Raw genomic sequence first — 13,648 nt, 5'->3', positions numbered from 1 at the left:
GAGGGGAAATGTGTCTACAAGAGACATCCAGGCATTTTTATAAACTCTTTAGGCTTCTGGTGTCTTGTGGTATCATATGTGAACAATCAAATCAGTTCTGATTTGAACGCTGTCACTTGGATTAGGGTTTATCTATCGCATGGTAGCACTGAGTTAGCAGGCCGTGGAGATGAATAGAAGTACTGATTGCTGAACTGACAGCCTTGAAGATGAGTAGCATTATTTTATCACATCCTTCTTTGCAGCATGTGCCAGTGGGTTTTAGCTGTCACATTTTTTAAAATTATCAAGCCTCAAAATAAGTAGCAGAGCTGGTTCCTTAGTGCATAAGAGTCCCCTTCTCTCCTTCTGATCCTACCAAACCTGCTGGCTTTTATTTTGCGAAATTGTGTACTTAGAAGTTAATTTGAGTAAACAAAATACTTTCTTTTGCAAAGCACAACATACTTGGCTACAGATTTAGTGGGTGTCTAGTACCTTGCTTCCCAGTGCACCTCTTGTTACCAGTATGTTACAGAAGAGATAAATCACAGAAGAAACATTTAAACTCATTTCTAGAGGTAAAAGTTCTATGTTTTTTTAAGCCATCTTCCTCATGACACTTATTAAGGTCTATTAGCTAGACATGTTTGGATGGCAATGTGGTTTCTCACATTCCCCCGAGCAGCTTGCTGCACAAGCCTATGTGATGTGCAGTTGTCATTTCTCATTCAGGTACTTTCCCTGATGTCCCTACCTGCCTCCAAGTCTCAGTCTCTGAAGACTACTGTTGACAGTGTTATAAAAGGCTACAAAAAGTTGCCAGAAAGCTGAGACCCCTAATTGAATGACCAGTGATGGCTGGATCCTCTGGAGTTTGAGCTTGATCAGGACAAGTAGAGGAGAGGGCACAAGCATTAGCAGCAATTAGACCCCGTGACGACATACCTTGTCCCATCTTACAAACCTACCATCTTCTTGTGGTAGAGTATTATCCCTATTCCAGCTGAAACAGTCCCACATCCCTGTCAGATGTGGGACTGGGATGATGGTACAGCCTTGTGTGCTGCAGCTTGGTGTGACAGCCCTGCATTGTGCTGTGCCAACAAGAACAGGGATTTTCCTGTGACCTCTAGCTGGGTGCATGACCCATTGCTCTGCTCCCCAGGCACAGTGCAGTGAGGTGCAGAGACCAGGCACTTGAAACTACTCACAGACCTCAACCCAGCCCTCTGCCCTGCCTAATTAGTCAGACTGATGGTATGTTAAATCTGCAAATGTCAGGCTGCACAGAAAGGATCTGTTAATAAAGTCAGGCAATTTTCATGGATGTGTGATGCACTGCCACTTGCTGTCACCTCATCCAGCATACAGCAGTCCACACCAAACCTGTTTGTGTGCAAACATATACCAAGGCTAAAACATGTAAATCCCTTTTCCTACTAAATATACATCACAAGTAACGAGACAGCATTCTTTAATAAAGAAACAATTCTTGGCTCCCCAAAAAAGTTTGTGAATACACCCTTCCTTCAGTTACTGCTCTGCAATAATAAAAAGCACACTCTCCTGACACTGGAATAAGAGAAGCCTCAAGAAAGAAAAAAAAACAAAACAAAACAAAACAAAACAAAACCAAAAATCAGTGGAACTCAGGAAAGTTCAGCCTCTGCAGGATTAGACCTTCGGGGAACTTTCTTTTCACCACTTCTTACGAGCAATACCCAAATATTCAACACTCCAAAACATAAAAATTGAGCAGCTAATTACTTCATTTATCATTAGTTCATTTTCTGTAGAAAGCAATTTAATTCTTATCCTTCCTAATAAAAGAAGTACTTTATCATCTCTATCACCCATCCTGAGTTAGACTGCACAGATGCCTCTATGATAGTAGATCAAATGTCAAGATACTTCTTACCTGAAAGGGCACTACAGCTGCAGATATCAGGAACTGCACTCACATTAAAATAGATTCATTTAGTATTTGTGCTCAAAAAGACCATTTTAAAAGATTCTGTCATTTTTGGAAGCTCCTTAGGATTAGATCTTACAGTGTGGGTGATGATTATTAGAAAACAATCAAAAAGAAAATTCTTATGATGGGGAAAAGGAAAAAAATGCCACAAGGCTGTTTACCTTTTAAAGACAGGAGAAATGCCTAGACAACGCATTTAACATGCTCTCACGAGGCAGAATTCTCACAAAGTGGAAATAATTTAATCAGTGTAAGAAAAGCGGTTTTTAGCTTCACCGTCATAATTCTGCACTGCAGAGCTTTACAGTTTACAGTGGGACAAAGGGAATCACTGTTTCATTAGGGCTGATGTTGAAAGAAAGTTTAAAATGGTGATACAGAGTGAGGGAGAGCTGAAAAATTCTACTAGACTGAGACCCAATTTTATTGAAAATCAATTTCGTGTATTGCTGTCGTCCATTTCCAATTGATTTAAAACTAGAAGTAGTAGTATTTCTTAAAGTCTTGGGCATATTTTAATATGAGGAAAGACTGAGTTGCTGAACAGAGGGTAAACATTTTATAAACTAGTGTTTTCATCAGAGTGTGTTTGGATGGAAACTATACATTTTTTCCTTTCAAAATAAGAGTAAACATAAACTATATCATAATTTCAAAAGACAGGGAAAGGTTTAAGTGCTTGCTGAAGATCTGTCCCCAGCTGCATGCAGAGGTGCATGAGGTTGGGCCAGATTGTGTATTATGGTGCTGGAGAATGGTGCCATGCTGGGTAGGAGTGAACATCCAAAGCCAGCAAAGATCAAGATGGAGAAAAAAATTAGAGGCTGACAATGATGAAGGAAAAGAGAGATAAGGAAGATAAGGCCTTCACAGACCTAAGTCTCTAAAAGTCTGTAAATGACCTTCCCTGTACAAGGAACATGAGGGTTCAGGATGGGAAACAGAGGTATCTCCCTCTCCAGGATTCAAAGCATGAAGCTCTTCACACCAGTTCTTTCTTCAAAGCCATCTGACCTGGTAAAGACTGCGTTTACCACTTAAGTGTGAATTTCTCTTGAGAAAGAAGCAGAGGGAAAAAATCAAGCAGGGAAAAGGCTGAAAAATATGTCCCATGTGTTCCCAGTCCTTCAGACCACCATTCCAGCATAGGTGCATCTCTTTTAGATGGGGCATGTGGCAAAAAAGATAAGTTAAAACTGTGGGAAGAAGGAGAATAAAAGGTACTTAATCTGCTGATTAATTCTTTATGAAGAAATATAGTCTAACAAAGAACAATATCACGAAAAGCTGGTTTCAAAGAAAACTATTTTAAACCCACAGCTTTTAAATTGATTTGCAGTGAGGCTCTGCTGAGAAGATGCTAAGACATCCAATGGGGCTGCAAATGCAGCTGGCACAAGCATGTGTCTGGGTAGGCGGGGAGGGGGAAAGGTTGGCCACTTAGGCAGGCAATAGGGTGGGAGCAAGAAGACTTTGGAAGTCGTCATGGAAGTGAGGGTGAGGGGAAACCACAGGCCTGGGGAGGCAGCAGTTTCCCTACTGACCTTCCCAACTAACCTTTTCAGTGCAGGGCAATGACTGACAGTGCTCCTCAGCCCCTTACCTAGCTGCAGGGGAGCTCCCTAGGAAAATACCTGCTCAAATGCCTTACTGCTTCAAGGCCCAGATGCTTAGCATCTTTCTTGGGAGGAAAATGGTACATACCTTGCAGAACTGTGATGTTTTCCTTGTGATAATAGATCACTATTTATTAAAGTCTAAACAAAATTATTTTTCAAATGTTGAACGTGAAATTACTTGCTTAAGACATGTGTCACTTTTGTGAATAATAAAATCTGTACATGTCATATGTATATGGACACGCAAATGCTTGTGGCCTTATAAAACTTGAAAATGATGATTACTCTTTGTTTTACTTTCAAACACTGAAATCACTTTGACTCAGTTTTTCTGAGATCTCAATTTCTAAAGCAAAGTTATAAAGTCTAGACTCTGTGTGTTTACAAGACAATATAAATTTAAAACAACCCAGGACCAGAACTGTATCTATTTCTATAGCGAAGATTTTTCTTTTTTTATCCTGAAAATAAAAATAAAAAATAAAGTTCATATCAGGACTAACACTCAATGTATAAAATATTAACCTGGAGGAAATTCTTATGCAGGCAAGTTATAAATCCCTGGAAATATTACAGTAGCAGACTACACTGACCTTTAGCTCTAGGATTGCAAATAGTAATGCTATAATAATTGTGTATATCCTTTTACTGTGTGACTCCCCACTCCCCAGTCTAGTAGGGAATGGGAAATGATGGCCTTTAGCACTCCCTTAAATTGAAAGTATAGGGATGCCTTAAGATTATTCCCATTTATATATAACCATGTAGTACTATTATTATTTACATCTTGCTAGAGGCACTTGGATTGCAGCTGCTCTGGTGGGTAGCCATGTAAAGGTGCTATGTGTTGTGAAGAATTAAATCCATACAGATGATACTGTATAAATGCTTTCTTTTCATATTTTTGTGGATTAACACTGCAGTTTCCATAGAGAGGAGAATTCTATGCAGCATTCGGCAGTATCAGAAATAAACAAGATTTAATGAGGGAGGTGGACATTTATATAGCTACAAATACCCAGCATTGCAAGAGTTAATGCAAACTGAGAAATAAAGTTGGATGTTTAGTGTTTAAAGCACTCTCTAGCTAAAGTGTTTCAACAAGATTTTGATTGCCTCCCATTGGCACAGCCTGGAGATTTCTTTCAGTCTTTTCTGGAGACATTGGTGGAAGGACTCTGGAGAAAGTGGTCAGGAAAGCTGACCAGCACAACAAATTCTCCTGTTTGTATGATTTTGCAGAGACTGGCACTGCTAAAGCTCAACGATGGAATGCAAGTTTGCCAAAGTCATTGAACTAAAAGAAAATTACAAGACTCGGTGGTATGCTTAATTTTCTTTTGAAAATAATAAAAAATTATATTATATTATTTATATTATTATGTATTTTTTTTTAAATGTTGCTTCCAAATTTGTACCAGACAGATACTGAATTCAGCAGGCTTTTCTCCTTCTCTTAAGACATATATTCAACAGGCGGTCTTTTCTGACCTGTTTCTTTCTGCAGGGTTAAGATCAATGTATATAAAATATATAAATGTATAAAGTGTGTAACATATAAAACTATTGAACTGTTTTAGTACTTTTCCTGTCATGCATTCAGGATCCTCTAAAGTTGTCACCAGCTACTGTTTCATTTAATTCCCTAGCCTTCAGGGTAATGTAAGAAAATTGAAGAGATTAGAAGCTCTCTCTTTCCTGTTCAATGCATTTGTGTTGCAGTAAATTGGTACCAACCTTCAATCTCATGGTCAGGGCTCTCCAGGGTCCTTCCACTGATATGACAGAGCAGTCAGCTTGATAAATGGTGCACAACCCTTCAGCGCGATGGAGAAAGCTTTCCTCCCTGTCTCTGCAATTGTCTCTCCCACAGTGGAGAGAGAGGAAACAATTAGCTGTCTTATTGCACTTAAGGAATGCCACTATTCTGTTTACATTGTCTGTGTTAATTAGAAGATACATTTTTCCCCCCTTGATTAATTATTTCATGGACACTGGTAAACACAGGATATGAAGGGAACTGGAGGGAAGGGAGAATACTTAGCTTGGAAAATGATTAACTCTCGATAACCTTAAATAAAACATATTCACTAAAGAGACAGCTCAGTAAGTTAGTTAAACATATGCTTAACTTCAAGTTTAGTAGCTATTGCTGATGAAGTAGGGGGACTGTGAACAGTGTTACAATATGTCCTTACTTGATCATCTTGTTGAATTGTAGCTAATAAACACAGAATTAACACAGGCACAATTATAACCTCTGCATTAAAGTGCATTAGCAAAATATTTAAGCAAATACTTATATGCTATTCTAGTTCATTCTGGTTCAACAGTTCTCTAGCACTAACTTCCATGAGCTGTCATGGGGTGTACTTAAACACTGATGAGGGGTCGTCTTGGTCCTTTCCACTGTGTGCAAAAATATAAAAGGAAGATGGAGGATAATGAAAGGTCTTTACAAGTCAGATTTTCAGATTTTTCTTTTCCAGGAAACTTGGCCTTGAATAGACAGGCATGTGTGCTTTTGTGTGTACACCCACATATTTCAAATTTGCTCATGCAGGCAGCTGATCTAAAAGAACATCATGTGAAATTGATAATAGATGGTTGTCTAGAGGATTTAAATAAACAAGTCTTAAACCACTATTGACAGGAAATAAACACATGGAGGATTAATTTGCAGTAGGACAATAAAAAATCAGTCATTTCCACTAAATGATATATTAATTAATTATAAGTCATAGCTGTTGAAGATCAGGCAGTGTACATCTTAAATAAGGTTTGATTCAGCTCCCTATTAAAAACCTATAGCAACTTTCAGCTTTAAATAATACTATTAAGCAAGCTAGACATGCCCTTATATCAGTCATTTATTAAACAGTCCATGAGAAGTGGCTGAAGATATTTGGAAAGACTGCAATTGAGGGGTTAATATAGGTTTGCTATCAAAATGAGTACACTGCAGATTTCAAAACATATCACATACTGCACACCAAAGTCCTATTTTCTACTTCTGCCTATTCTAAACCTGCTAAAGAACTGACCTGCCATTTCACTTCCAACTGTGAGTTGATCACCTTTCCTGTCTCTTTGTGCCTCTGGCAATGTATAAGACTGGGAGAATAGCATGTGATCCAGGCTATACAGTGATTAGTAGTTGCTAGTAAATCCAATGGGGTGAAGTAAGGACAAAAGGAACAATGTTATCTCTAAAATTCCTCGACTTAGTGCATTTGCTAGAGCCTTAGGGCGAGATGTTCAAAGGAGTGGGTGCAGGGTCAGTTGCCTGTAGTCTCTCTTTGGGAATACAAGTTGATTGTCAAATTGCTGAGAACAGATTGTAGGTGCAAAACACACACCAGGCAAGATTCAAAAGAAGCTGGAGAAATCCTAGGACTCTGACTGGAGTTACAATTTACTTTTCTAAAAACGCATGTTACCTGTCCCAAGCTTACAAGGACACTGTGGTGGGTTGACTCTAGTAAAAAACTGAGCACCCACACAGCTGCAGGATGGGGAGACAATACAAAGAAGGTGAGCAGCTAGTTTATGGATCAAGATGAAGACAGTTTAACAGGTGAAGCAAAAGCTGCACATGCAAGCAAAACAAAATAAGGAATTTATATACTACTTGCCATGGGTTAGACACATGTTCATCCACTCCCTGGAAAGTAGAGCCTCATCACACATAACAGCTAATTGGGAAGACAAACACTAGAACCACAAATGTCTTCCTTGTCTCCCTCCTTCCCTTGAAACTTCTGTTGCTGAGCATGGCAAACTATGGTATAAGATATCCCTTTGATAATTTTTGGTCAGCTGTCCTAGCTGTGTATTCTCTCAGTTACTTGACCATCCCCAGCCTGCTCACTTTGGGAACAGAGGGCAAAAAATTGAAGACCTTGAAGTTGTTCAAGTATTTTTCAGCAGTAGACAAAACACTGATGTATCAACACTGTTTCAGCCAAAAAAATAAAACCCCAGCACATTATGGGCTACCAGCACAGACAGCAAGAGAGCTGACACCATCGATGAAGCCTCTTTCAATCAAGACAGACCTTATCCTTAGGGCAGACCCTTCCACAGATGATAGGAATTTATGTTAGTGTGGACAAATACAGTTCATCCCCAGTCAGTTGATACATCTGTTTCCATTTTCAGTTTTATTGAGGAAAAGCAATGACCTTGGCAGCCTGCTCTGATTATGACAATTTATCCTGTTTTCTGGCCTCTGCCAACAACTGGGACCACACTGCCTCAGAAGTACAGGTCAGGAATAGCACTTGTTGTGTGAGGTGGTGACTTCCACAGGCAAGTACTTTCAGTCTGGTTAAAACTAAGGATTGAATCTTTCACATCTTTTATAAACAGGCTTAGCAAACGCGAACTAAGATGCTACCGAAGGAAAAGCTGTAGAAGATCTGTGCCACTGTTACTTAAATCTCACTTGCAATTCCCCTGACAGAACAAAGAAATTTAGAGAGACCATTAGAATATGTTTTTGACTGCAAACTATGACTGAATTTGATCTTTTTTCTATATTTAACCCTGTTTGAGAATTCATACAGTTTATGACATTAGGGAATAAATAAAGTATTTGTACTACATGAGAAAAAATGCATGACTAAGGGAAAACTACTCATCTACTCAGATATCTAAAGACCACTGTTCCTCATTGTTGCTAATACTGAGCTCTGCATATGTTGGGTGATTTTCAACGGGCAGTTTGAGAGAATTCTAAAATAGGCACAAGGGAGACATGTACTGGCTCAAAATCCTGAAAAACATCCCTAAATTTTCCATAGCCACTCTTATAAAACAGGATGGTAGTATGCAAGCATATTACTGAACTAGTTTTTAATCTTTAAAATATCACTAGTGACTTCAAATTCATTGTCTCCTTTGAAGAAAAACTACTGAAGTGTTTTGCCTTCTGCTTTTTTTTTTGTCACTGCTCTCACATATCATGGCATTCAGCCTGTTCAACATTCACACAGTAAACAAGCATCTCCTCTGAGTGCCATGAGATCTTTTCAAGGCATTTCATCAAACATTTATTTCCAGTGCAGCCAGCTGATGAGAATGGAAACACATTCACTGTTGATTCTGAAATACATGAGTTCCTGAAAAAAAGTTGATAGATTGAGTAAAATGTCCAGTCTTGTGAACTTGCGCAGTGTATTTTCATACACCAGTGTCAGGTCACCACAGGTGCTTTATTCAAACAGAAGAAAATTTTACATGCAGAACAGTTGCTGCAGTTTTATATTACCTGTGTAATAATTCATGACCTGAGTAATAAAGAACTCATTAGGGCTATTTCCTGCTTTTCCTTTACACATAGACCTCCTAGCAGTTTAAGCCATACATAATGAGTCCAAGTATTTTAAGGGATAGTGTTCAAATTATCTACTAGTCTTTCATATCTCAAAATCACCCTTTTATTTTCCTCCACTTCATTGCTAGCATAACTAGGAAACTATATATTAACCTAATTACGTGTTATTTATTAGGCAGCAAGCAAATAAGTCATTCAAAGACAAATCCCTGTAGTTATTCATGGAGTTGCTTTGGATGACTAAGATATAGTAAACTGAACAATCTTTCATTGTATTTATTGCACACTGTTTGTACTAATGAACAGTTGCAGGCTTTGCTGAAATAATGGCTTCTGTTCTGAGTTGTGGTAAATGTTATACAGACCATATTCATCAAGCATGTCAAAGCCATGGATGACCTTCATTTCTTTTGCTTGCACTTGAGGAATTTGGGTAGCTAGTGAATAGCAATGATTTAGAGGGCTTAATAAACATGATGTAAAATAATTAGTGTCTTTAAAAAACCAACATGCATAATGTACTAGTGGCAGCTCGGCCCCTGAGAAACACACAGTGGTGAAGATGTCGGCAATTTATTTTTATAACCCTTACCTGTGGAAGAGCCTATGCCTTCTCTTTGCTCTCAATATGAGACAGACTTTTTCTATGTTGTTAAGCAAGCATTAAATCTGCATTGCAGTGGGATGAAAATTTCTCGTTAACTTCACTCATCATTTGGAATTAATGAAGGCTATAAAGCAAAGGAAGTAAATCTGAATATGAAATCACAGAAAGAATGAAATAGACAAAAAATGAGGAGAAGAAGAGGGCTTTGGACCTGACTAAGTACTTGGGGTTAGCTTTTAAATGCTTTTTGAAGAAGAAATTGGAGTCCCTATCTTTTTTCTCTCAAATAGAAATCCTACACATAATGACATGAAAACACATTCTTTCTCCTCCTGGTGAATATTTATGCTTCAAAGAAGCTGGCACAGGACAAGACAATATAAGAATATCCTTGAGTGTGATGGCCAGGGTCATCTCCCAGAAACTGTGTTCAAATACCCTTTTATGATCCAGGTATTAGAGAACTTGATGTCCAGAAATCTTGGTAGAATACTCTTCTTGAGCTTTGGTCAGAGCTTTAGTCATCTTTAAGTTGCTCCAGGTCTGACCTAGAAGAAACGTACTAAAGAAGCAGAAATGTACTAAAAATATCTATTGGATAACACCTTTCATATGGGACAAATAAGATACTTTAGTGTAATATGCTTTCAGAGTCCTGGGCAACCACAGGAGAAACATATAAGAAACATGGCAGAAAAAATGCTGAGGGGAATTAATCCTTCTGTGGTTGTACCACATCTGTGAAAAAACTGGGGATCTATGTTTTGAAGTCAGGTAACCCAGTAGCAAGTAAAAGAAAGTCAGGTTCTTTTTCAAAATTAAACTGATGGTAGCATTTGTCATTAATAACATTTGCTGTTCCAGCTCAAGACAATGACTTTCTCCAGTGTGATACCCAGGTTCTGGGGACATATATTTTGAAGTACTTGTACTTCTTCCCTTCTAACTCTCTTTACACATTCTTGAATGTCCATTGGTAAAAGAAAGATCCAACTGACCCTTTCGTGAACCTTCATCTAACTTACGAAAACCAACATTGTGTTTATATTTTTAAAAGAGTTGGGTAAGAATAGCAACAAGTTGCTTTCTAACATCGCAAAAAGAATGCCCAGTCCCTAAATACAGTCCAATAAATTCAGTCTAAGAAGTTTATTTCCTATCCTTACTTTGTCTTTTGAGACATAAACTGAGGAAACCAAACTAATTTACAATAATAAGAACAAATTTCTGTCTCTAATTCTTTTAGAAACCCATGCTTATTTTTATAGAATAGCATGAATCATAGAACCATAAAATGGTCAGGGATAGAAGGCACCTTAAAGACTTTTTAGGTCCAAATCTGGACCTAAGCCCTACCTTGGGCAGGGATGCCACTCACTAGATCATGTCGCAAAAGGCTCCACACAACCTGGCACTGAACATTTCCAAAGATGGAGCATCTACACCTTCTCTGGGAATCCTGTTTCAGTGCTTCATCCACCCTCACAATAAAGAATTTCTTCCCAACATCCAATCTAATCCTATCCTCGATCAGTTTAAAACCATTGCCCCTTGTCCTGTCACTAGCTGTCCATATAAAAAGTACCTCTCTCTCCTTTTTATAAGCCCTCAAGGCACTGGAAGGCCGCAGGAAGCTCTCTCCGAAGCTTTCTCTTCCACATGGTGAACAACCCCAGCTCTCTCAGCCTGTCTTCAGAGGAGAGGTGCTCCAGTCCTCTGATCATCTTCATGACCCTCCTCTGGATTTAATCCAACAAGTCCGTGTCATTCTTACGCTAGAGACACACCTGGATGCAGTACTCCAGGTGAGGGCAGAGCAGAGGGAGAGAATCACCTCCTACAACCTGCTGGCCACACCTCTCTTAATGCAGCCCAGGATGCATTTGGACTTCTGGGCTGCAAGTGCACACTATTGGCTCATGTCCCGCTTTTTATCTATGAAAACCCCCAAACCCTTCTCTGCAGGGCTTCTCTCAATCCATTCTCTGCCCAGCTTGTATTCGTGCTTGGGATTGTCTTGATCCAGATACAGCACCTTGCACTTGGACTTGTTGAAATTCTCCAGTTTAGAAAGAAGGATGTAGTGGGGAACCATGCCAAAGGCTTCACAGAAGTCCAAATAAATGACACCTGTAGACTTTCCCTTGTCTACTGATACAGCCATTCCTTCAGATAAGGCCACTAATTTGGTCAGGCAGGACTTACTCTTGCTGAAGCCACCCTGGCAGTCTCAACTCACCTTGTTCTCTTCCATGTGCCTTAGCATAGCTTCTAGGAACTCCCAGATCTATGATCTCTCCAGGAACAGAGCAGAGGCTGAGAAGTTGGTACTTCTCAGGGTCCTCCTTCCTACCCTTTTTAAAGATGGGTACAATGCTTCCCCTTTTTCAGTTCTCTGGGACTTCATCTGACTTCTATGACTTTTCAAATATGCTGAAGAGTGACCTCAGTCAATTCCGTCAGGACTCTGGGATGCATCTCACTGGGTCCCATTGACTTATGTACATTCAGGTTCCTCAGGTGGTCATGGACCTGATCTTTACTTACAGTGGAGGGACTTTGCTGCCTCAGTCCCCATCCAGCTGTCCATCCATTTGAGAAGTGACAGAAGAGAGATTGCCAGATTGCAGACTGAGGCAAAAAGATTTTTGAGAACTTCAGCCTTCTCCTTGTCTATGGTTACCAATTTGCCACTCATGTTCATCAGTGGAGTCATGCTTTCTTTGACCTTTCTGTTATAGCTGACATACCTGCAGAAGCCTTTCTTGTTATTCTATATGTCTCTTGTCAAGTTCACCTCCATCCATGTTTTGGCCTTCCTCACCTTATCCCTACACAACTGGACTGTGCCTATATACCCTTCCCAAATTATCTGCCACTGCTTGCACTGCCTGTGCGTTTGCTTCTTACTCCTTAGCTGGACCAGCAGGAATTGACTCATCCAAGTCAGTGTCTTGCCATCCTTGTCCGTCATCCTACACATGGGGATTGAGAGCTATTGTGGTCTATAAAAAGAATCTGTAAAGATCTACCAGCTCTGTTCTGCTCTCTTGTTCCTGAGAACATTTTCCCAGGAGGTCCTACTGACCAACATCTCCTCCTAAAATTCAGAGTCCTGATCTATATCCCTCAGGACTACAAACTCTACCAATGCATGATCACTGCAACCCTCTTGATGTCTCCAATTAGTTTGCTTACACTGGTGATCATCAGGTCCAGTACTGCAACCCCTTTGGTAGGGCTGTCTATCACCTGCCTTAAGAAGTTATCCCCTATGTATTACAGGAGTCTTCTGGGTTGCCAGAAGCTTACCTGTACACTCTCTTGGGTTTCTGCCAGTGATGTAGTGCTTTCTGTGCATATGACAACTATGCAAACATTAAAGCAGGGAGACTGCAGATGGATAAATTCTCTTTAACTCAGATGGCACTAGTATCCAATGCCAAGATCAGAGAGAAAGAAGAAAAAAACAAAAGGTTGTTTAATACAGTGTAACTGATTTTACAGTTTTGCAGAAAAATTTGGACTGACATGCTTTCAGCTTTTTGGTAGTGGGAAGTATCTCACTGATGAAGACCTTGTCACTGGAACTGCTGATATAAAATGCAATTATTCCATACAATGATCACATTAATGTGATATGTTAGTCATCTCTAAGTAATCTGTAGTCCTCTATATAATTTCTTGTGTCACCTTCATTTACCTTTACAGAAGAACTTATCCTGGCTTTGTTTAAAACACTTTATATCTTAGTCCATTAATGTTGCAGATACTGTAAGTGTCAGTGTCTTGCTTGGAAGACAGTCGTTCTCTTCTGCAATTCCCAATCTGTAAGCCAGATACTTGTTCCAACAGTGTCTTTCCTCACAAGTTAAAGTAATTTCAGCCACCTCTTAAATTTCAGGATGCTCTTTCATCTGAGGCAATGGGGATGAATTATGCTATTATTTGCATTAATTTCCTTCTACCTGTAATTAGGACTGAATATACCCCCACCCAGCTCCCTCCTGACCCAGTAAATATAAAAAAAAAGAGGTAGATTCATGCAGACAGAAAATTGGACTAATAGTATGCCAGTTAGAAGAACTATATCATGTTCTATGTATTTATGAAATTTGCTCCATTTG

The 13,648-nt window shown here is 39.3% G+C and overlaps 1 pseudogene; it reads right to left on the bottom strand.

The window, feature by feature from the left end:
• Positions 1–12,495, bottom strand: part of LOC108493060 — a 35,718-nt pseudogene extending 23,223 nt beyond the window's left edge.
• Between the last annotated feature and the right edge of the window lie 1,153 nt (positions 12,496–13,648).

The sequence above is a fragment of the Lepidothrix coronata genome, unplaced genomic scaffold (assembly GCF_001604755.1).
Source record: "Lepidothrix coronata isolate B3197 unplaced genomic scaffold, Lepidothrix_coronata-1.0 Scaffold14, whole genome shotgun sequence".
NCBI lineage: Eukaryota > Metazoa > Chordata > Aves > Passeriformes > Pipridae > Lepidothrix > Lepidothrix coronata.
The sequence above is the reverse complement of the archived record's forward strand: the minus strand, read 5'-3'. Positions and strand labels throughout refer to the sequence as shown.